The 26,305-nt window shown below is 37.7% G+C and overlaps 1 long non-coding RNA gene across 1 annotated transcript; it reads right to left on the reverse strand.

Moving 5' to 3' along the window:
* Positions 1-5,496: 5,496 nt before the first annotated feature.
* LOC141547770 (uncharacterized) lies at positions 5,497-26,305 on the reverse strand. Its single transcript, XR_012483619.1, has 3 exons — positions 23,618-26,305; positions 18,157-18,379; positions 5,497-6,995 (listed from the first exon to the last, which is right to left on the reverse strand). It is a non-coding gene; the product is annotated as an uncharacterized LOC141547770 (long non-coding RNA).

The following is a 26,305-nucleotide window of genomic DNA, read 5'->3' on the forward strand; positions in this document are numbered from 1 at the left end:
TGTTTTATTCCATGTCAAAAATTAAAAAGAATAATATAAATAATAGTGTGCCCCTTCAGTTACCCAAATACCTCAATTTTGACTGTTTAATGACCAAAATACTTTCATTCTGGCCTTGTTTGAAGGAAACCTTCCTAAAATGTATCAAACCTTCCTAAAATGTATCATACGCTTTCATGCCTTCTTCATCAGACCACATTGACTATAACCCATCACTTCCTTAATGACTCAAGGCCATCATTATGAACATCCGATATTGCAAAACAGCCCAACTGTTTGGATCAGCTCATCCCTAAAGCACATGGCCCTAAATTGCTGTCCTTTTAACACTGATGTTTTTCAATCAATTTTCTATCTCTTGCCTCTATTTCAGCTCCATTGTGACATCTCACTGCCATCAGTTATGTCCTCCAAAAGTCACCTTCCTATTGGCATAATGGGACCGAAAACTAGATTGTCACGCTTACAGGGGTTGTAGGGTGAAATAACATAATAAGCAATCTTTTCCTCTCCTGTCTTACAAAACCCACGGAACTATTAGAGGCACTAACTAGTGCAGAGCAGATAGAACATTGATCTTGGAATCAAAACTGCTCATCTTCCTGAGTTCAAATCCAATCTCAGATATTTACTATCTGGGTCACTTACTAGATAAGTCACTTACCCCTGTCTGCCTCAGTTCCTGAATGAGCTAAAGAAGAAAACAAATCTTTGCCATGAAAATCTCAAGTGGAGTCACGAAGTTGGACATGACTAAATAATAATAGAAGTCAAGCTTTATATATAATGAATATGAAATCCTGGTAGAGTTGCATTATCCATCCAGATCTGCTTTAGCTAAAACTAGCTAAAGTAAAGACAGGTGTAGTTCAGGGAGGACTATAAAGCTTTCTGTACCCCAGGGATGCAACAAACAGCCAGATGATACAGAGATAGGAAACTTTTTTAAGTTAAGAAATCTGAGTTCATATATTAATATATAATATATATCTGATTTATGTTTTGTTCATTATCTTGACTTAAGAAAGGGATGGAAGCTGATTGTGCAAACATTTGGGGAGTGAGGTAGGAGAGTTAGTTGTTAAATATTTATTAGCATACCCTTTTACTGGCTCTTTAAGGAGCAAATCTTCTAATGTGGAACTCTCTCTAAATAACTTAGCTGGTGCTCAGTTCATTTTTACTCAAAAAATGAGATAATGAACTGGTCCCTATCTTCAAGGGGCTTAAATTCTACCAATGGTTTTCCATAATCTGGTTCTATTTTATCTAATCATTGGCAGTTGTTGTTGTTGTTAATGATGATGATGATGATGATATTGATTTCAGTTGTGTCTGATTTTTCACGACCCCATTGGGATTTTCTTGGCAATGATGCTGGAGTGGTTTGCCATTTCTTTCTCCAACTCATTTTATAGATGAGAAATCTGGTTAAGTGACTTGCTCAAGGTCACCTAGCTAGTAAATGTCTGAGGCCAGATTTGAACTCAGGTAGCTGAATCTTCCTGATTCTAGGCCCAGGACACACACCCTGCACCACTTAGCTACCCTGATTGGATTAAATAGGCTCTCTTCCAACTCATGCTCCTTGACCATGCTATTTACTTTCCCAAAAATGTTCTTCCTTTCCTCCTTCAGATGACAGTTGTTTCCTGCTCCGTATTCATAGCCTTTTAAACTTGGTAAGACCTACCAGAGCTTGTAGCCCACTCTGAGAACCTGGGATCAGACTGAGATCAGTTGCTCAACCCAATGAAAGATTTTACTGGAAGGAGCATCAGTGTACAGAGAGGGGAGAGTTCTGGCCTTGGGGCCAGAAAACCTCAGCATGAGGATCAAATGAGATGATGTGTGTATAGACTTTTGCAAATCTTAGAAAAGCAATATAAATGGCAACTATTATGGTTCCATGCAAAGCAATTCTGTCCCACAAAGAGATACAATGACGCTCTCAGAGGTCAATTCTAACTTACTTTTTTTTTTCTCTAGTTTTCCCAGAAGTAAAGAAAAAGGAACATGATTTCAATATGTTATTGTCTTCCCTCCTACACTCTTTGAATGTAAGCTCACTATAAGTAAAGATTGCTTCACTCTTTGTACTTACTATCACAGTGCCTGGCACATAGTAAACACTTAATAAATGTTGATTAATTGACAAGTTTTCACATACACTGTCTAATACCTTTAACATGATTTTTAAAAACCAAAGCTGTACCTAGGGCGGGGCAATTCGGAGCATTTCCCCAAGGCACCAAAATTTACAGGGTGTTTCCAGAACTTGCATTCCTTCTGTAGCAAGAAACAACTGAACTTAGCAGCTTGGTAGCCAGAATAATTAACTAAAGCAGGAAGTTTCCAGATGGTATTCTTTTCCTTTGCCTTGTTACCCCACTATCACATATTCCATGGCAAAAGCAGCTCCATGTGATCCCCGGAGTCTCTTTTCACCCTCAACTGAATTGCCCCAAGTGCAAATATTGCAAGTTATTAGCACTTATGATTGGCATTCCCTAAACAATGTCACCAGGCTGGGGGCATGGGGTGGGTAGTGAAGACTTTTCATCAGAACTGAGAGATCTCTATGACTAATGTTCCTCTTATATACAATCCTAATTTATATTTAACAAGAAATTCAAACAGGAAGGGGGGAGATTTAGAGAGAAGGGAAAAGGGTGAAGCTGAGAGATATGAGATGAGGCTCTACCTTGCTGGAAATTCTCCTCTCTCTCTCTCTAAGAGACTTGAGTTTGGTATTGGGAGATTTCTAAAGCTGCTGTCAACCAGATGGAAAAAGGGATGACAGAGACAGAAGGGGACAAAATAAGCTGGCTTTAGAGAGGGACTGTTTATATAGTTATTGTGAAATGAAATTGAGATGAAATTGTTTAAACTGTGATTTGTGTCTGTGAATGTATCCCCTCCAAAATAGGTTTCATACTCCCCGAAATAACAGCTCTAAGACTTGGTGAATGGTAAGTTGTATGACACTTGATTGACTGAGAGTGAAGCAGAAAAAAAAAAAAAAAAAAAAAGACAAGATGATTGATGAGAGATACTAAGTGACAAATGATAGAATCCTTCCATTGGAAAGGCAGGCACTGGGGGAAATCGGGCATCCTAATATGTTCTTTGATTCCCAGCACCTGTATCTCCCACATACAGTAATAAGAATAAACACATTAGGCGAGTTAGTTTTCCCCACTGGCTGAGCTAAGATTTCTGACACCTCCCCAATAGTACACAATGTCATCAGCCTGTCTGTCCTTCAAAGGATCTCCAAAATGGCCCTACTTATATGTTTTAGAAAAAAAAGAATACTCTCGTCTACATCTCAACTTCTTTTTTTTTTATAATTTTTTTCCACAGTATATATGCATGAGTAATTTTTTTTATAATATTATCCCTTGTATTCATTTTTCCGAATTATCCCCTCCCTCCCTCTACTCCCTCCCCCCCATGACAGGCAATCCCATACATTTTACATGTGTTACAGTATAACCTAGATACAATATATGTGTGTAAATCCCATTTTCTTGTTGCACATTAAGTATTAGCTTCCGAAGGTATAAGTAACCTGGGTAGATAGACAGTAGTGCTAACAATTTACATTCACTTCCCAGTGTTCCTTCTCTGGGTGTAGTTGTTTCTGTCCATCATTGTACATCTCAACTTCTTAAGCCATGATTCACAAATTCCATATGCGGCCTCAGAACTGAAGATGAAGGGGTTGTAAAATTATCAGTTAATATTTGATTTTTATACCAATAGATATAGGGTCATTTAAAAATTTATTTGGTGAAAAGGGATCAAGAAAAAAAAATTGAGAAGCCAGGGTTTAGATAATATTATAGCTTAAATTTAAATGCTTAAAATATAATCATCTAAAAGCAGTTTCTTCTTCTCTGTCCTTTGAAGGAAATGGCCTGGAACCTACCCAAAGAAATTGTCATTTAGTCCACTCAAAAGATCTCCCCAAGACCAAATGCTCAGATATCAACTCTGAAAAGAATTTCCTAGACTGCTTGTGAAGAGTGGTCTCAAAGTGAATAGAATGGTGCCTTACTCAATTCTTCTGGAATGTTAACCCAAATTGTATTTTTATATGTTATGACTTTTGCCCTTCAGGTTTCCTGTAAATGTTACCTAAGATTGTCTTGAGGCAGAGCCATGTTGGAGAACATGGGCAAAATCTGCCATTTTGGCCATCTCTTTCTCTAAACCAGAAAAATATTAGATTAATGTTAAATTAATAAAATGTGTTGTTGGAGCTTTTTTTATTTTAATTTTTAAAGAGGTCTTTCACAAAGAAAATGGTAACTAGGGATAGCGAGGTGGTTCAATGGATAGATCACCAGCCCTGAGTCAGGAGGATCTAAGCTCAAATCTGGTCTCAGACACTTAATACTTCCTAGCTGAGTAACCCTGGGCAAGTCACTTAACCCCAGCCTCAGAAAAAAAAAAAAAAAAAAAAGTAACCAAATAATGGTAACCAAAACTTAAAAAGAAAACTATTCCAGCTTCTCTAAATCCTAACTTCTTAAACTGTGGTTCACAACTCTACATGAGGTGTCATAACTGAATATGGGGGGGCAGGGAGTCACAAAATTATGATTTGTTATCAGAACGTTTCTGATATACTTGTGTCTAAAGTACAAAGAGCAACATTAACTTTTTTTTCCCCATAAGTTCAATTCACATATTTTACAGGAAAATGAAACCTACAGAGACTAGTTCTCTGACTCCAATTGCATTGATTTCTCCACAGCTTTTGTCCTCTACTCTTATCAATCCTATGGCATTTTTTTTAAAAATTGAAATGGCATATTTGGCAGCTTGGAAGGGAAAGGAGGCGTGGTTGGAGAAGGAAGCAGTGTTGAACAATTTTTGCTCTTCTCCATCCTCCTTTTTTGACTTAAAAGATCATAGGTTTAGGTGACACTTGGGGACAGGAGGGTAAGGAAATTTGCTTTATATTATTAAAAAAAAAAAAAAGAAAAGAAAAGAACAACTGTATTTCTCCAGCTGTGTTCAGTCCCAAGGTGATACAGAAGAGGCTGGTCTAATGAAGCCATCAAAAAACACTTTATTTAAAATAGCATCACCCATCAATTAGGGAATAGCTGAATAAGTTATGGCATGTGAAAGTAATGGAAGCATTTATTAAGCACCCACTATTTGCAAGGCACCAGGGACAGAAGGAACAAATAAAAGATTTGATTTTAGATTTTAGAAAGTCCTGGAAAGATTTACATGAACTGATGCTGAACAAAACAAGCAGAACCAGGACCACAGCAAAAGAAAAATTGTGTAATGATCAACTAAAATAGACTGGTTCTTCCTCTGTGTACATAGAATACTGGACAAATAGAGTTGAATTTCAATGAATTTCAATTCATTCATTCTATTAATCATTTAATTATATGCTCTGTAGACACTGTGTTAAGTACAAAGAAAAGTAAAAACAATTCCTGTCCTCAAAAAACTTACACCTTAATAGAGGAGTTGTTCCGTCCTGTCCAATTTTCCCTGAACCCATTTGGGGTTTTCTTAGCAAAGATATTAGTCTGCGATTTTCTTCTCCAGCTCATTTTATAAATAAAGAAACTAACTCAAATAGAGTGCTCATGAGTGGTCATTTAAAGTCACTTAGTGAGAGCAAAGAGGTAGTATAGTAGTATAGTTGGACCACTCTATTTCAGGTAGTATAGTGGATAGAACACTGGGCCAGGAGTTAGGAATATCTGAGTTCAAACCCAGCCTCAGTCACCTACTAGCTGTATGACCAGAGACAAGTCAATTAATTTCTGTTTACTTTAATCTAACAGGGAAGGAAATGGCAAACCACTGTGTGTCTTTCCAAGACAATCCCATGGATATATTGTCAATATGGTCCATGGATTCATGAAGAATTGGACACAATTGAACAACAGTGAAAGTAAAATACTTCTCTAAGCCAAGGATTTGTTAAGCACTAACTTTGTACCAGGTACTGTTTGCTTCTGTTGCTAATGATCATCATCGCAGATTCTTTCCCCACAGCATGGTGCTCTCTCTCAAAATCATCTTTATAAACTTAACTTTTATGTTTTCTCTCTCCCAGGAGAGTGTGAAGTCCTTGACAGCAGAGTAAGAAAAACAAGATAGCAAAGGAGAAAAAATGTTAAATGTGGAATTAGAGAACCTAGATTTGATTCCTAGCTTTATTACTTACTAGGTGAGCTGTGATAAGTCTCTGCCTCAGTTTCCCCCCTGTAAAATAACAAGGCTAAGTCCTTTCCAAAACTAAATCAATAAATCTTTTATTTGTTCCTTCTGTCCCTGGTGCCTTGCAAATAGTGGGTGCTTAATAAATGCTTAATAACTTCACAAAATACACATGTTGCCATCTTTTTGAAGGTGCTTCTTGTATAGTCTGAATGAGAATCTGCTGATTTTGACAGGAGACACCATAAATTTGATTACCTAATCCCAAGCCAGTTACTGTCCAGAAAATGATGAGCTCTGGCGTTCACCTGGGGAGATAAAGCTCATAGGAAGTCGTTAAATGTTTTAATGTGGCTCGTAAAGAAGAAAGAACTGGCCAGCCAATCCACTGGCCATGGCTTTCTCAGCAAAACAGGGTGTGCTCCTGCAGAAGCCTTTTCTAACAAAGTTTGCTTGGTTTAGCCACTAGCATTACTAAGACTTTATGATCTTTTTTGAATTCAGAGAGGGTTCTTGACACAGAGTCTTTGGAAACTCCCTCTGTAGGCAATCGACATTTTCTTAGCTTCTGGTAGAAGTAGATGAGAACAGATTGGCTGCTGATGACAGATGAGTGGAACTTTCTCTGACTCAGATCTGAGTTGTAGCGTCAGGGGTGGGCTGTGGTAGTGTCCATCCCATGGGAAAAGAGCTGCCTTTCTGAAAGCCCCAAATCCATATCCCTGCTGAGGTGAAACCAAGGTCTTCCAGCAGGTCTGAAAGATAAAGGCCTTGCAGTGGTCTGTCTGTCCCTGAAGTAAAAAGTAGCACACACCAGAATATCAGTGAGTTACCTTTCTAACAATCTCATTTATTCTCCCTTCTGAGGGGAATCCAAGCCCTTTGTATAATATTATAAGGCCAGACAGGTCCTCAGGGTGAAGTGGGAAGAAGTTCAACAGCATGGGAAGAAGTACTGTATCAAATCTTTATAGGCAACTGGAAGTTCTTTGTGCTAGAAGCATTGTGGGATGAAAAAAAGGCCATATAGGAATTGATAAGTAGAGTTACTACTTTCCTACATCTGTGGAGACTTAGGGAAGACCTATATTCTGAGGGTATCAGAAGAGACTCTGAGCCAGCGAGATGTGGATCATCTCGGGGACAGGGGATGTTTGGGGATACTGGACTATGGAAGACAGTAGAAAAAAACAGAAGCTCAGTGGGTTGAGTTGGGAGTGATACAGGATGAAAACGGAGAAGGAAGCCAACAGGAGAGAGATGGAAACTCCCAGATCCAAAATGTTTTGTTTTAAAGTGAAGAAGCACAACAGGTAGAGCACCAGGCCTGGAGTCAGAAACACTGATTTTCCCGAGTTCAAATCTGGCCTCACTTACTAGCTGTGGCAAGTCACTTAGCCCTGTTTGCCTCAGTTTCCCCATCTATAAAATGAACTGAAAAGAAAATGGCAAACCGTTCCTGTATCTTTGCCAAGAAAACCCTAAACGGCATCATAAGAGTTTTGGAGGGGCAAACAGATGGTCCTGCAGTGGAGAGAGTGCTAAGCCTGGAGTCAGAAAGGTTCATCTTCCTGAGTTCAAATCTGGCTTCAGACTTTACTAGCTATGTGATCCTGGGAAAGTTAATCAACCTTCTTTACCTTAGTTTCCTCATCCATTAAAATGAGCTGAAGAAGGAAATGACAAAACACTCCAAAATCCTTGTCAAGAAATCAAAAAAAAAAAAAAAAAAAAAAAAAAAAAAAGGAGAAAATATCCACCTGTGATCATAAAGAGTCAGACAGACAGAGATAAAACAACAAAAAGGAAAATGGATTAGGAATGATATCAAGGTGATTTGAAGTATAGAACTGAGTAGGGAGAAGGAGCTCAAGATACAGGGAGTAGATATTGTATAGAAAAATCTCTAGGTAGCTTAAGAAGAAAAAACAAAAAGTGATGAATTTGAACATCCAGTGTGAAGTTCAGTAGAGTCAATTTGAAAGGAATAAAAGAATTAGCCTGAAGCACTTGCAGCTGGATAACATAATTTTGTATTGAACCTTTCCAGTTGTGTGATTCCTCCAGCAGTGTTCAGCAAATAGATAGGAGAAGAGAAGTCTAGCGGTGGGAGTAACCTCTAGTTTCACTGAAGAAAGGAAGCAGTATAGGACAGGGGACTCAAGTGAAAGACAATATAAAGTTGGATCAAGATTTTTGAAGAGCATTTTATTGATAAGGATTAGTCAGACTTGATGGTCTCAGAAAGCTGAGATGGATAAAAAGGACCAGCGGTTGCAAAGAAAAGAACAGGATGGAAAAGGAGAGCAGGAAGGACAGAAGGTCAAAGTTAGAGGAATTTCAATGATATGGATTATGGAACTGGAACATTTGTCTGTGATGATAGGATTGAGAGTATGACTTCCAGGTATGTGTGAGTTAGAATACAACTGAGGAGGTGGATAAACTAAGCAGTATGGGAATTTGAGCAGACATCGATGTAAACATTTGAAGTTTGAACCCAAGGGGGCAGAGGAGAACTCTTTGATGAAGGAAGAATGACTTAAGAGAACAAGCACCCAAATTTTAATTGAATGAATGAATAATGGCTAATATTTATACAATGCCTTAAGTTTTGCAAAGCATATTATATATGTTACCAATAACATTTAATCCTCACAACAACTCAGGGAAGTAGGTATTATTATTATCGATACCAGATGAAGAACTGAAGCACAGAACAAGTGACCTGCACAAGGTCACACAGCTAGTAAGTGTCTGAGGCAGAATTCAGACTGGATTCACCCAAATGTCTCATGACATTTTGAGCATGTCAGTGTTATTCCCATATGTTAATATAGAATATAATTAGCATTCTCACTGAGCTCTTCGACTCAACCTGTTGTTTCCTAAGGGAAAGCTGTAACAGGTTTAAGGTTATCTGTGGTTCTATATTCCTAAAACTATAGTTCCCAAGCCAAGCCCAGTGATATGTTTGTTTTTAATGATCACCCAGTTGTCACAATTAGATCAAACCTACTAAAATGGCAGAGTATGAGCAGTATTCCTCACCTAAACATGGGTTGCTCTCTCCCACAAGAACACAAATGCTAATGGGAAGAATAGATAAATATATGAAGTATAATAGTAGAGCATCCTGGTTCAACCTTCAGAAATAATAATAGCCAGCATTTATATAGCTTTAAGGTTTGCAAAGCACAGATTTTATCTTCACAGTAATCTTTAGGTGCTAATAAGATCCCCGTTTTACAGAGAGGAAAAACAGGAGCCATGGGATTACACAGCTATTAAGTGAGTCAGAGAACATTTGAACGCAGTTCTTCTTGACTTCAGGTCTAGCACTAACTACTGCACCATCCAATTGCCTCTATATGCTACAAGCCAATGGCTAGAATTTTAATTTCATCATGTTTGATTAAAGAATTTCTTCCATACGGAACAAAATTGTTTAAACACTTCTTCTATAAAGATATTTTTTTCTTCAAGTAGACTTTAAAGAAACATATCTTCTCTCCTTTCCTTTTTCAGCCCACATTTATATCTTAGGTTTGGTTTAGATTTGGTTTTGCATTAAAATATAAATTTTTGAAGGCAGAAATTATCATTCTGCTTGTATGTATGTCCCTAGGCTTAGCATATCTTAGGTACACATTAAAAGCTGAATAAATGGTGACTTTACAAGTGATGAATAGGCTACTCCCTATTTCTTACTCTTCAGAATCTGTGAACAGGATATTCAGGATGTGAGCCACTACAGGTTTTAAGGGCCAATACAAACTCTCAAAGCCAAAAAGGAGGGGGGGAAAAAACCTTAATATTTCATTTGTCTGAGTTCAAATCTAGCCTCAGACACTTAGTCCCAGCTGTGTGATCCTAGGCAAGTCTCTGAAATTCTCTCTACCTCAATTTCCTCATCTGTAAAATGGGGAATGGGGAGAATGTAATAGTATCAGTCTCTCAGGGCTGTTTGTGAGTATCAAATAAGATAATAACTATAAAGCCCTTCATATAGTCCTGGCACAGATTAGCCATCATTCAAAATGTTAGCTATTACTATCTTCACTAACTGGAATATTCAACCGATAGGGGTTTCCCCTCAACCCTCCTTCCTTCCTTCAAATATATATTCTATATTAATGTATTATAGGAGAGAAAGAGGGAGAAACATAAACAGAAGAGAGACAGAGATGGAGGCACAGGGAGGAAGGAGAGAGAGAGAGTCAGAGACACAGAGAGGCAGAAACAGACACAGAGAGAAAGACAGAGACAGAGAGATTCAGAGACAAAGTAAATGGATTAATAACTTAGAATCTTTAGCTTCCTTCCAAGTACCACTCAGGCCTTTCCTCATCCCCAATACACATACACACACACACACACACACACACACACACACACACACACACACACACACACAGAGTGTGGGACCCCTTTCTATCTTCTGAAATTACTTGACCTTACTCAGCTGAGCTCCAATGAGTGATCCATTGACTATGCTCCAAATAAAGCAAATGGAAGAGAGAAAAATCAACTCCCTGATCCACCCCCATTACATGTATTATGTATGTACAAATCAAATAAATTGCAGGCCCCAAGAAGGTTTCGGCTATTTCATTTTTGTCTTCTGATTCCTGATCCCTTACATAGTACCTAGCCATAGCAAGGGATGAAAGAGGAAATGAGTCTTTATATAACATATCCTGTGTGCCAGATTGTGCTAAGTGCTTCACAAATATGATCTCATAATCCTTATAATAACCCTGGAAGGTAAGTACTATTCGGATCCCCACTTTAAAATTAAAGAAAATGAGGCAAACAGGTTAATTGACTCATCCAGGGTCACATAGGGATTTGAACTTCCTAATTACAAACCCAGCATAAGGGATGCTTGTGGCTCAGTGAAAAAGAATATCGGTTTTAGAGTCACTTAAATGAGTTCAAAGTCACTTAACTGCCATGGGATTTTTGTTTCCTCATCTATAAAAGGAGTCAGACCAGAAGATCCCTAAGAATCCTTTCTGTGTCTAGACTCAGCATCCTATCCATCAAATTGAACTGGGTCTTCTAACATCACTAGCCTTTTCAGAAGCAGAATGCCATTCTCTCTCTTACTTTTCCTTTGGAACATTAATACTGTCCTATCTCTTCTTTTATAATAGCTTATAAGGCCATGCACTGAGGAGTACATTTGGCCCACCTATCCCATCTTCCTTATTAATGCTAAGATGCTTCTTTTATCCCTCCTTGAACACCTCCTCTGTGGAGTATCCAGATCCCAGAGCTGCAAGCTTTCCCCCCCTCTTTTATCAACTATCCAAAAAATGCCCACCCAACATTATCTAGTGTTAATTACCTGTAAAGTAGGGCTTTAGCTGCTTCCCTGGTCTCTGGGAGCCCTGAAGTGAAACCTGAAAGAAGTCCCCCATTGTTTCCCCTTGTGCAAGGGCCAGGAGCGTGCAGGGCTCGAGTTGCAGGCCTGAAAGGCCACCGGAAATTGGCATCCCCCTAATTTGTGCTTGGCTATTCATGAAGACAAAGCCCGCATTCCTGCTCCCCAATCCCCCTAGAGAAACCCAAGGCTGATCTGTTCTGTGAGGACCACAGAAAAAAAAATCTGCCGAAATAAAGGCTTTGAATGAGAAGGCCCTGGGATCTGGCTCTCGTTTCCGAGCCCGAGAGCAAAGTGATTATTAAGATTTCTCTCTGGGCTGCCCAGTTTTCCCAAACAGGAACCCAACAAGCAGGCTCTTTGCCCTTCTTAATGAGAAGAGGGCAGGCAGACTGGCAAGCAGGGCCTTTCATCAAAAGCCCACCCTATGGAGGGTTGGCCTGGTTCCCTTCAGACATCTGACAAAAAAAAGGGGGGTCCTGCTGTCGATAAAGCCCCCAAAATAACTTCAACTGGGGGACACTCAACATTTCATTTGACAGCAAGAACACTACCCTGGAATCAAGATGACCAATCTTCTATTAAATTCCAGCCAGATTACATTTCCCAGAAAGTATTACAATTGTAGATGAAATGCTATAATATTTGAATACGAAGTGCTTTGATAAATGCATGAAGCTGTGATTTCAGCCTCACCAATAATGAGGTGGAGAGACAGCTAGACCTGGAGTCAAGCAGACCAGAATCCATTTCCTGCCTCTGACACTCAGTTGTGTGAGCATCCATGGGCAAGCTACTTTAGCCCAAATCTAATGGGAGTTGAGAGAGAAAACGCTAACTCATCATCACCTAATGTGCTATTGCTCAGTTGTATCCAACTCGTCATGATCCCATCTGCGGTTTTCTTGGCAAAGACACTGCAGAGGTTTGCCATTTTCTTCTCCAGTCCATTTTATAGGTGAGGCACCTGAAGCCAAACAGGGTTAAGTGACTTGCCAGGGATCATACAGCTAGTATTTAAGGCCATATTTTGAAGTCAAATCTTCCTGACTCCAGACTCAGCTTTTATTCACTGAGCTTCCCACTATGACCTAATATAAGTGTGTCCACAAACAGAAGCTATCTTACAAGCTTTAGAGTTGGTAATGCCTTCTGGTGACAATAGCAACAAAAATAAGTCCATACAATGCATTTTTATGATTTTCATTTACAGAGGAGGAATATGGGGCACAGAGAGGTTAAAGTGACATGCCCAGGGCCATACTAGCAAATAACTAAAGCGGGATTTGCACTTTGGTCTTCCTGATTCCACAAACACCTTGGTCTTCCATTTATACGACCTTCTTCTCCACTCTATTGTGCAGCTTTAATTTTATGATCACTGTTAATGTTCTACTTCCACAATGGAAAATCCTGAATTCCTTTATGCAATCTTAATCTCTCATCACATTTCCCCTAACTCTTTACTCTTGCTAAACCTATTCTCCACTTTCACCAGCAACCTCAGTCCCTCTATTTCTCAATCATTCCTGAGCACCTGGAACTGAGTTCATTTTTCTCCCTTTCCAAATTTGACTCAGGGTTAAGTTGTTATCAACTCCTGAAACCCTTTCTGCCATTGTCCTATCATGACTTATTCCTTGACAAAGCCCAATTCTAAATTAATCTAAACAACCACTTCCTTGCTCCAAATTATCTATTGCTAAATTGCTAGAGGGAATCATTCAGATATAGTGACTGGATCCATCATAAATGTTTGTTCTCTGATTTCTACTGCCTTTAGAAAAGTCAAGATGGGTATAATTTTGAGAGCAATGAAGAGGTGCATGTTGAGTTTTAATCAAGCTGTGCCATATGACCAATAAAGAATTCCAAAAGATAATAGTAACAAAAAGATGCTATCATGTCACAACATAGCATTTTCACTTTTTGCTGTTGTTCTCTTGCATTTTGTTTTCTTTCTCACTTTTTTCTTTTTGATCTGATTTTTCTTGTGCAGCAAGATAATTGTATAAATATATACATATATTGGATTTAACATATATTCTAACATGTTTAACATTAAAAAGATGCTATTATGGCAAGAATGATGAGATGGCAGGTTGGTTCCATGGCAAGAATGACAGATAGAAAAAACAGAGTATTCCATCTGTTCTCTTTCATTGTTGGGAGAAATAAATAAAAACCTTCAGTATATTAAACAAATCTTCCTACAAAGAACTTTGAAGACAATGAGGATAAGGATCACCGTAGATGGACTGCCAGGGATGAGTTGGGATCTGCATCATTGGAGGGACTCCCAAGTGAATGAGCTCACAGATGAAACTAATTCCAACTGGATCTTCCCTGCATGGAAGAAATTTTTTATTGCCCCCCCCAATTGATTTTCTATAACCCTCCACCTAGAGAAGCCTTTTCCTCTCTCTTCAAACCTTTCACAACCTGCCCTGCCTCTACCCTTCCAGTACAGGATTTTGTTTTGCTTTATTGAAAATATAGAGGCCTTTTCCCTGGAAGCTTCCTCTCCTCCACTGCTCTCTACTTCAAACTTTTTTATAGCATCCCCAATCCTTGCTTCCTTCCTTCCAGTCTGTGAATGGTTCTTTTCCTCATCATGGCCAATCCCTTTAAATATACCTGTCATTTCCTATCTCTCCTAATACATTATTTCTTCTTTCTGTTCTTTGATCTCTCCTAATTCACAGGCTTGTTCCCTGTATTCTACAAATATGCACAGGCCACCCCATTCTTTAAAAAAAAAAAGCCTCCCTAAACCACACTATCCCCTCAGATTATTATAACTTTTTTTGATGGTCAAACTCGTAGAAAAAGCTATCTAGTCCCTCTGTTTCTACATCCTTCTCCTCTCATACAATTCTCAGCCCTTTACAATCTAGTTTCCAATTTTATTATGTAACTGAAACTTCTTATTACAAAGTTACCATTTGAAGAAACAGGAGCAATGGGTAGAAGTCATAACTAGGCAGATTTAGGATTGATGTCCAAAAAAAACTTGGCACCATAGATTTAGTGCTGAAAGGGACCTTACAGATCATTGAATCTAACTCAGATGATGAAACTGAAGTTTAGAGAAGTTAAGTCACTTTCTTAAACAAGGATCTGAGACAAGATTCAAACTCAGAACTCAAATTTTTTTTTAAATTAAAATTAATATAATTAATTAAATTAATTTATTAATAATTAAAGATAATTTTAAAGATTGCATAGAATTGGGGAAAATTATTAAAACAAATAAAGCAGGAGATCTAAACTTTTAAAAAGAGTCAAACTCAGGTCCAAAATGGGGGGGATATACTTCATCATGAGTTCTTTAAAGTCACAATTAGACACCACAGATCAGAGTTCTTACATTTTTGAGGCCTGTTTTCCTTTGAATTGTTGTGGTCATCATATAAAATGTTCCTTTGGGGCTGGATAATTTGTGATGCATCAGTTCAAACAAGATTTCTAAAGATTTCTGGGCTCACCATAGTTATCCTTTCTTATAGTGTCATGATATTCCATTATGTCATACACCACAATTTGATCAGCTGGCCCCAATTGATTTTTACTCAATTTCCTCCCAGTTTTTTGTTGCCACAAATATATGTCTATAGATATAAAGATATAGATATATAAAAATACACCTTAGGATAAAGAACTGATAGAGTTTAAATGCAGATTTCAGGATACTGTTTAGTGTGTGTGTGTGTGTGTGTGTGTGTGTGTGTGTGTGTGTGTGTGTTTTTAATTATTTTTTATTCTTAGTTTTTTGACCTGTGTTTTCTTTAGCCACATGGCAAACATGGAAATGCTTTGCATGACTGCACATGTATACTTTACAGCAAATTGCTTGCCTTATCAAGGAGAGGGGAAGAAGAAAGAAAGGACAGAATTTGGGACTCATTTTTTTTAAGTGAATATTAAAAATTTTTGTTTATGTGTAATTGAGAAAAAATAAAGAAGAAAAACATACCAATGAAAAATTTAAAAATATTCAGAAAATAGCAGCAGGAAATTCAAAAGGGGTTGGGGGGGAGGGAGATCACTAAAATCACTGTGTTGGGACTACCATGTTTAATTTAATATTGTTGTTATTGTTTGGTCATTTCAGTCATGTCCAACTCTCCATGACCCCATTTTTGGAATTTTCTTGACAAAGATACTGGAGTGGTTTGCCTTCTCTAGCTCATTTCACAGATGAGCAAACTGAGGGAAACACAATTAAGTCACTTGCCCAGGGTCACCCAATTAGAGTTCAAATTTGAACTTGGGAGGATATCTTCCTGATTCACAGTCTAGCACTTGATTAACTGCACCACCTAAAACTGTACACAACAAAATTTCAGAATTTCAGACATAATCTTTTCTGATTCTTTTTTGTCGATGTCTGTTAAGTTTATAATAAAAACTTAAAAAAAAAAAAAAAAAGTAGAATCTCTTCACTTTTATCTTTAGCCTTCATGGGGCATAGAGCAAGCAATGGAATTTTTGAGCCAAAAAAGTTAGACTCAAACGTTTAAGGATTTTTCTTTTTCTTTTTTTCTTTTCTTTTCTTTTCTTTTCTTTTTTTTTTTTTTTTTTTGATTTTTCTATTTTCCAGAATAATAGGACTAATTGATCACTCCATCAACAATATATGAATCGGCCTGACTTCCTGCATCTGCGTTTAACTTTTCAGAAATATGTTTATTTGTTAAACCAGGAATGAGGACAGATCCAGGATAAGATACCATAATGTGACTCTACCTGGATGCTATTATCCATTGGAGGCTTTGAGCCTTTACTAAAGCACATGGAGTTTTATGTGTTGCCAAATAAAAACAAAACCAAAAAAAAAAAAAACAGTCATTATAACATATCACAGAAGATGGAATTTCCATTGTATTGAAACAGATGAATTTTTATTTTTAAAAAATCATATTAATAGTGCCCCTTCCAAGTATTGGGTAGCTGCCTGTCTTGCCTTCCCCTCCCTCCTCATCTAGCACCCAATGGGACACAAATGATAGAAGCCTGCTGCTACATCATAGAATCTCTGAATTTTGAAATTGGAAGGGCCTCAATGACCATTTTGTCCAATCCATGTCCTCACATGTGATCATTTGGCCTCTACTTCTCTCCATAGAGAGAAACACACTACCTTTAAAGGCAATCTATTCCACTTTTGGACTGCTCCTAATTATTAACATTTCCCTGAAATATTTGAGTCAGTCTAAATTTGCCTCTTTATCATTTCTATTTATGACCCCTACTTCTGACCTTAAAACCAAAACAAAAGTATAATCCCTCTTCTATTTATGGATCCTTTAAATACTTAAAGGTAGCTGACATCCCTTCCCTTTTCCACTTCCAAAATATTCTCACTTTCCATATATTTTCTTCACAATAAGTATCCTTGTTTCTTTCAACTAAGGCTCAAGACATGATCTCAGAGCACAACTCAAACCATCCTGGTTGCTTCTGCATAATCCCTTTGATCTTAGGTGGCTGAGGAAGGCTTCATAGCTGACACCCCCCTGGAGAATCTCCAATTTATCACTGAATATCACTGCCACCTCCTTATTCCTGGAAGTTATGCCTTCATCTTAGCTCATTTGGCTGCCACACCATACTACTGACTCATAGTAAGCCTAGGGCTTGGCTATATGATTTTTATTAAATTCACAGGTTAAAAAAAACCCTCTACCTATACAAGTCAACACCCCTTCAATCTACTTCATAGGGGAGGAGAAATGACTTGTCCAAAGTCACACAGCAAGTCAAAGGCATGTTGTACCCAGATTTTCCTAAATCAGAGGCCAGCTCTTTCTCCCCTAGACCATACTACCATGCATCATTCAGGACACTAAAATCCCTGAATCCTATTCAAACTGTTAGTCTCTATTGTGTAAATTTCTACATTAGTTCAGCCTCTTTGACCCTACCATACTTATATATGTGCATGTGTATTTATATTTACTATACCATTACAATGTTTCCTTCAAATTCTAGCATTCTAGTTCCTTTGTTGTTCAGCTATTTTCATTTTTGTCTAAACCTTCATGATCCCATTTGGGATTTTCCTAGCAAAAAATATTGGAGTAATTTGTCATTTCCTTTTTCAGCTCATTTGACAGATGAGGAACCTGAGGCAAACAGGGTTAAGTGACTTACTCAGGATCACACAGTTAGTATCACCAAATTCTAGTTCTTAAGTGAAGGGAAATCCTTAGTGTCATTAGTGTTCAGAAAATCATTACTTTTTATAGAATGGCTTGATTTGCCCATGTGTTGGGTGGATTTCAAACCCAATCCTGAATCCTAACTTTCACCCTTATCTGTACCACTATGCTGCCATCCTAGGTTATGGAGGGAGCCTAGGGTACAGAAGATTAAGGTCCAGAAGCTGTTATGTGTTGCTTGGATTCAGCCTGGAGAGATGATTATTAAACTTTCAACTATGATTATTTATACCTCTGAAATTGGCAGACTACAAATCAGAGCTTTATTTACTATTTTTGTTGACTATTGAGAAAGTTTGTTAATAAGACACATTCAACTTGAAAGCAAATCTTACTTACATTCTTTTACCCCTTTGCAGAAGATGGAGTTCATGCTTCTTCTTGGTCGTTATTTGAAGAAAATCTTGTTCATCTTTTTATCTTATCACCTGAGCCCATAAGGTATAAGAAAGTTCCTTTGCCATTATGACACTGTCACTTCATCCCTGTGACAGAAGGGACTGATGATAGCACCAGGCAAGGGAAAGCATGGTGGAAAGACATGTTCCAGCTGGGACATTTTCTAAAGGGAAAGAAAAACTCCATCAAATTACATTTTGAGTGTGGATATCTTTAGGTCTCTGATCCAATGGAAAATACATATCTGCCGACGATTTCCTGAGAGGAATACAAATTTGGATGTGGAGGAATACGAGTTTAGACATAAAGGAATGTATTTCAGGCACAGTCTGGGCCACAGTGTGTATGAAAGCAAGAAATATATTTTAATGTTAAAAAAAAAGGGTAGATTAGAGTCAAGGTAGGAGGAACTTTAAATGCCAAATTTTGGAGTGATGTGATTGATAGCAAGACTGCAAGAATCCCACAAGTGGAGGCAAAGATGGCAGATAGGCTTTTTCTAGGACTCTGGCTATGGAAGGAAGGAGAGTTCCTACTCATGGCTCTCTGGATACCTTTCATCTCCATCAATATCCTTCCTCAAAGAAGGAACTTAGAACTGACCCTCACACTCCTTACATGAGCTGAATGGGGCAGAGGAAAGGCATGGGGCTACTGCCTCCTGTATACCCACTATGCCTTTTTTACTGCCACTAAGGAATCCTTAGCTTTTTCAGTCAATTTATTGCACTTTTCACATAGATTAAGCAGTCGTGCACTCTTTTTCATTCTATCAATAATGATTATTTGTGTCTCAGTAAACCTACCACCAGGCAGGGGTGCCTATCTGGAATCTGGAAGTCCTGAATTCAAATACAACTTCAGATACTTCCTAACTATGACACTGAGCAAGTCACTTTACATGTTTGCCTCAGTCTCCTCATCTATAAACTGGGGATAATAATAATACCTATTATGGTTATGGGGATTAAATGAGATATTTGAAAAGTTCTTAGCTCAGTGACTGGCACACAGTGAATACGTACTAAATTCCTTTCTTAAAACAGATGATTGGGTCAGCTAAAGTCCAGAATAATTATAAAGCCAAGTCTCTGAGAGGATTAAAATTTGCCTTAAAGGCAATTAACCTCTCTTACTCTCACTTTCCTCATCTGTAAATCTGAAAAATGAGGGAGATCTATCCAGTGTAGATCTTTTCAAGATCCTTTCCAAATCTAAATCTGTGATCTTACTTCTCTATAAAGATAAGACTCTCATTTGTATTAGGAAGCCAGATTCTAGATAGCCCCAAGGAGGAAAAATGCCTTTCTCTTAAGGAATAACACCCATCATTCATTGGTCTTATGGTACCTGTTAGTGGAGAAGAGTAAAATTTAAATGAAATCCCATAGTCCTCTAAAAGATACCAAGTGAAGGAACTCACCAAGTAAAATTTTAGGCCATCTCCCTTTTTAATTGTCCCAAATGGCCAGTTTTTATGACGATATTTCCCTAATTCACTCCTAGAATTGGTCAACCAATGATAAATGTGACAAATCAAGAAAAGTATTTGGAAGAAAGCCCCCTCTCCCATGTTCCTCCATTCTCTACCCCCCATTCAGCAAATGATGATTTCAGAATTCTCTGAGCTTCCCAAGAGATAAATCTTAGCTGAGTAAGTTTATTCAGTTAAGAAACCCTACATATTTATCAGCTCTAAATTTATTTCTTGGCTGGTAATTCATTAACTTAAAAACAAGTTAAAGATTCTAAAAATATCCTCTTTCCCTTATATGGCTGATAGTAAGTCACTCTGCCTCTCTGGAGGAACCCTCTCTCGTTTTTTTTCCTTTCCTTCTATCCACCCACACACCCTTGGAGCAAGTGCTTCCTTTCCATTATTAAAGATGATTTTTTTTTCTTCTGGACAGTGCAGTAACTGCTGTATTAAAACATTTTTACTGAAGAGGCTTAATTATAAACTTCACTTAACTCTGGGCACCATGAAATGTCCATTCACTACTATCAACAAAACCTTTCCTTATAGTAACCTTTAATAATCCGTAATAGCTAAATTGGTTTGGGGGAGATTTTTGTGTTATTGTGGGGATTGTATCCTTAAATAAAACATTTCCTTTCCCTCTATCCTAGACTTTGGCTCAAGAAGCTGGGATATGTCAAAAGTGAAAAAATTTCTAGGGTTCATTGCCCACAGTACTCAGTTTATCAAGCAGTTCTACTCTATATGAGATCATCTGTGTCTTTGTGCTCCTTCCTCAACTGAGATCAATTCTGAGTTTCCCAAAACTGAGAGGTGGCTCTCAAAATTCCTAATACAAAAACTGCACTAAGAGTTCGAGGACACCTGGTGTAGATGTAAGCCTATATGTATATCTATAATGTGTTTTCAGCACTCAAATAATCCTTCTAGAGCTATCATGTATATAGAACTATAAGGTTCGTAAAGTACTTTACATCCTCACAACAATCCTAAGAGGTATATGCTATTATTTCTCCTATTTTACAAAACTAAGGCAACTAGCAAAGACCCAAAGCCATCTAAGGAAAATCACAGGTAGGAAGTGCAGAGGCAAGATATGATTTCAGGTTCTCTGCCTTCACAGTTGGTATTCTCTATGCTCTTTCCTCTTTTCCATTCCTTAGAATTCCTTTTTATTATTGGTCATTTTTTTCAATCATGGCCATCCCTTCATGACCCCTTTTAGGGTTTTCTTGACAGAGATACTGAATTGCTTTGTGATTTCCTTTCTATCTCATTTAACAGATGAAGAAACTGTGAGATAAACAAGGTTAAGTGACTTGTCCAGGATCCTATAGCTAGTATCTGAATCTGGATTTGAACTCAAGTCTTCCCGACTAGGCACTCTATCCACTGCTCCAAAAATCTCTAGCTTCTTTTCAAAGCACACAGCTCAGGGGCTACCTCCTATAGGAGGACCTCCTGACTTCCCTAATTCTGAATATTTTTTCTCCCTAAAATTACTTTTATATTTCATATTTTTTTCTGTGCATGTGCTAGAATGTATAGAATACTTTAGTCTCTGGAACATTATCTTTTTTTTCCCCCTGAGGCAACTGAGGTTAAGTGACTTGTTCAAGGTCACACAGCTAGGAAGTATAAAGTATGAGACCAAATTTGAACTCAGGTCCTCCTGACTTCAGGGCTGGTCCTCCATCTACTGTACCACCTAGTTACCCCTAGAATATATCTCATTTGATCTTTCTAGTCCTTGTGAAGTAGATGATATGTTTATCCTCATTTTACATATAAAAAAACTAAATCTGGAACTTGAGACTTGCCCAGGATCACACAATTATTAAGTGTATGAGGTAGATTTGAACTCTGGTCTTCCAAATTCCAAGTTCAGCTCTTGATCTACTATACCTCCCAAATGAATACAATCTCCTTGAGGGAAGCTCAACAAAAGTGCTTTCTGTGATTTGTCAAGGTGGCTCAGGCAATTTGCTCAAGGAAATAAGTGAGGCAAAAAGGAAGAAGCAGATTTTCAACCATTACACCTCTAAGATTACTTTTTAAAGTACCCAGAAAATGAATTCAAAAAGCCAAACAAGTTCAATTTGGTTTTAAAGCGAGATGTCAAATAACTAGCTGGTTTTTGAGTATAAGCTCCTTGAGGACAGGAACTTATTTTGCTTCCTTTTGTTTCCCCAGTGCTTAGCACAGTGCCTAGTATAGTAGCACTTTATAAATGTTTATCCATCTGATGGATGTGGCTCTTTTTATCATTCAGGTGATTCAGGCCAGTTCCAATGGCCTTTCAATGGAAAGAGCCATCTGCTCCCAGAGAGAGGACTGTGGGGACTGTGGATCACAACATAGTCTTTTCACTTTTTTGTTATTTGCTTGCATTTTGTTTTCTTTCTCATTTTTAATCCTTTTTGATCTGATTTTTCTTGTGCAGCATAATTGTGAAAATAGAATATAGAAAAATTGCACACATTTAACATGGATTACTAAACATCTAGAAGAGATCTTGGTAGAAAGAGGGAGAAAAAAATTTGAAACACAAAGTTTTGCTACGATGAATGCTGAAAACTATCTATGCATATATTTTGAAAATAAAAAAGCTTTAAAAATGTTTATTGAGCTGAATTTTACTGAATTGACCAAGTCAAGTAGGTCATGTTCACTTAGCTGAAGGAAATCCCAGGTTCCAAGTTAAATTATTATTTGTTTTAATATTAAATATAATATTAAATTATTTACAAATTCACATAAGTAAAATAGATGCTCCTTACATTACCTTTTCCAAGAAAGGCTAGAAGAGCATTTATTGATTGAGGGTGTGGAACGCTTCTCTAGCTTTTAGGGAAAGGAATGAACATTCATTAAACACTTATTTGTGTCAGGCACTCTTAAGTCCTTTATGAGTATTATCTCCTTTGAAACTCAGAATAATAACATTAGGAGATAGGTGCTATTATCCCCATTTTACAAGTGAGAAAACCGAGGCAGTGTGAAGTGACTTCTTCAGAGGCTTAAAGTTAAATGTTTTAGACTGGCCTTGAACTCAGAATGATTCTCAACCCAGAACTCTGAAGAGTTCCGTCCTTAAGATAGCTGTCCTTAGGCCCCCATGGAGTGTATACTGAGTTTGGGAGGTGAATCTGGGCTCTATTCTAAGCTCTTTCCACTAACTGACTCTGTGAGTTTGAACGAATCATTTCACCTCCCCCTAAATCTGTTTCCTTGCCTGTTAAACTGAGAAATTTTGGAAATAAAAATGAGACGCTTAAACCAGAGGGAAATTCATCTGAGATTGCATGAAAGGTGGGTGGAATTTGAACCCAGTTCCTTTCATTCTAAATTCTAGATTCTCTCCACTGTCCCCTAAAATGACCTTTAAGAACATCTTAGAATTAAGTAAGCTAACATGGGAAAGAACACCATATAACATCATTCTCCTCCTCCAAGAGTGGTTTTCAGATCTAACCTTCTAAAACTTAACTAGTCATCTCTAAAGCTATGTGTCACATGGGATAGACTGAAAATCAAAAAGACCTAAATTCAAATTTAGACTCATATATTTGCTAGCTAAGTCATTTGACCCCTGCCTGCCTTAGTCTCCTTAACTATAAAATGGGGATAATAATAGCACTTATTTCCCAGAGTTGTTATGAGAATCAAATGAGCTACTTTTAAAGCTTTAGGCAGAGTGCATAACACACAGTAAGTGCCTAATAAATGCTTGTTTCCTTCCTTTCCATTCACACTAATTGCCATTATAGTGTAAAAAAGGCAAAGGAATGCTCCCCCCAACCCATGTGTTTCTGAATTCTTGAGTTTAATATTGGCAATGATAATGATACCATTGAAGCTACTTTTGCCTTTATCTACTCCTAAGTAAAGAAATAAACACCCATAAGGGAAGATACTTGCCAAAGTCAGTAGCAGAAGGTTCACTGGAATCTGTTTTGCCTCCAAGCAAAGATCCATTAAAAACCTGAACTTCTCTTCTTATAACCTTAAACTTTTAAAAGAAATCTCAAGATACATCCTTTTAATCTATTGTCTGGATTCTAAAACTAGTCAGAGGCAAGAGTCAAAATCCAGCCCTGTCCCTGGGAGACCTTAGGCAAGGTTCTTTATCTCTCTGGGATTGGTTCCTACTCATGAAAAAGAGGATTGGGACTCAGAGAACTTTTTAAAGTTTCTTCTAGCTCCAACTTCCCTGAAAACCCATCCCCTGATCACTTCAAAAATACGTTCAGTCATCAAGAGAATGGAAAAAACGTTGATGTCCTATTCTGATCCCAGCTAATAGCATCGGCAGCTGGCTCCACTAATGTTAATTAACAGGAGTTTCTATCAGCAGCCCCCATGTAGCATTTCAATAGCAAAGCCAATTTGAGGTCGATCTGAATCTTGTTATTTCCTCTGAATAAGTGTCTCCAGGTGTGGGAATGCCCTTCACTGTTACAGAGAATCGATTTCTAATCTTAAGGAAATTTCCTGGCAGGCAGACACCCTGAGAAGTTAAGTGATTTGTCTATTATTATAATAGTTACATAATATGTAATGGTTATTTACATACCAAAAATAGAAAATGTCCAGATCTTCCTGACTCCAATACTAATGATTTACACAGATGCCAAGTTTGTTTATAGGGAAAACACACATCTTTCAGTAACCAGAAGGAGGCAGCAAGGGAAAAGGTAAAGATCACATATTGGGGAGAGTTCAGGACTGGGTCCCAATGTTGACTTTAGCACTTTTTTCTTGTATGATCATGACTTAAATCAAGACTTAAATCCTTCTTATATCAGAAGCTTGATTCAAAAAGTGCATGGCTCTACACTGACACTGGTTAAGCTACATTAAACATCTGTAAATGGATACAAAATAGATCTTTGACATAACACAGTAGCAAGTGTTGGATCAAGCTCAAGAATGAAGTCAGGGAACTGGATTCCAATTCTGCATAGACACATCTACTTATGTGACCCCAAGTCTCTGAGCTGGTTTCTTCCTGTGTAAAATGGGGATGATAATACTTATAACTACCTCACAGGGGTTTTCCCTCCCACAAAGTACTTTTCCAAGTGCCAATGTGCTATATATAATTGGGAGTTGGTGCAATTTGGATTACTTTCTTTTTCTAAAACCCTTCATTAATTAAACTTTACCTATTGGATCTGAAGTTCCTAGAGGTTAAAGGGTCACCAAGCTAATCACAAATTACAGGTAAAAATCCAAATCCATGTCTTCCAGCTTCCATACCCAGCACTTGATACCTCCTGGGTGGAAATTTTTATTTCTGCTTAAAGGAAGGAAGGTTGTATAGGCTAAAAACAGAACCACAGAATTTGAGAGTTGGAAGGAAACCTTCAGTTAGCAGTCATGTACCCATCTATACATGAGAGAAATCCCCATTATAAGACATCCAACATATACAGATGATAATGCAAGCACTGGACTTTGAGTCAAATGACCTGGTTTCAAATGGCAGCTCTGCAATTTACAAACTTGAGTAAATCAGAGGCTCTCTAAGTCTCAGTTTCCTCATCTGTAAAAAAGGTTGGTTGGCCTGGACCACTCAAAGTTCTGATCTATTTAAAAAAACTCTTTTCCCCCCTCCCACTTACATTTACCACATAGCTAAAGTACTGAGTAACTATTCAATTACCAGGACTCTTTAATTTACAAAAATAATAAAAATGATCATTAAAAAATAAATCACTTAATAATGAGGTTATTTTAAATTGCAAGCAATTGAGTTATGATTTGATTTGTAAAATCTGGATTTAAACACTTTAATGCAATTGTCAATATGTAATCTGAGATACTTTTGTTCCCAATTTGTGACTATGACTGAATTTGTCATTAAAGGACTGGGTCGATCACGAAACCAATACTGCACTTTGGCAAAATTGTCTTTAACCACACAGTGGCAAAATTGCCATTAACCACACAAGCTGCTCAATAAAGAAATGAAGAGACCCTTTCATTAATTAATATATTTTCTGCATTATAGTTAACATAGGTACTTTCTTTGTGCCACCCTTATTTTTTGTTAGGTACTGCTATTTTTGTTATATTCAGACATGAGTACATTTCAACAGTCCTTTGCAATAAATATCATAAAATAATAGAGATTCACATAATAAATATTCTTTACAATAAAAAAGTTTAACAGACTTTTGTCTTAAAAATAGTCAGAATTCAACTTTGTGTTTTATACATACAATATACAAGACATGGCCACAACGTGTGGCTAAGGCAATGCTGGCCTGGGTCAGGTCAGAATCAGTCTGCTCATTTGCAGGGTTCAACTTGACAGTCCTGCAGCTCTATGGTGGGGATTGGGTGTGGGGAGGGTGCAGAAGAATAGGAGCCAGGCACGTTTTAGATAATTTTGAGTTGGATCCCCCAGAAGACAACTCAGATATACAAATACCACCCAGATTAGTGATCAAAGTGACCTCAATGACAGCAGACACTGAAAGAGGAAGGAGGGAATGAAGAGGGTATAGCAGGAAGGAATTGAGATCGAATAGATGGGAGGATGGGGCCACAAGCAGCTAACATGACTCCAAGGAGAACATTTGTATTTTCAAGAAATTCTGG

Source organism: Sminthopsis crassicaudata, chromosome 6 (assembly GCF_048593235.1).
Source record: "Sminthopsis crassicaudata isolate SCR6 chromosome 6, ASM4859323v1, whole genome shotgun sequence".
In the NCBI taxonomy this organism is placed as follows: domain Eukaryota; kingdom Metazoa; phylum Chordata; class Mammalia; order Dasyuromorphia; family Dasyuridae; genus Sminthopsis; species Sminthopsis crassicaudata.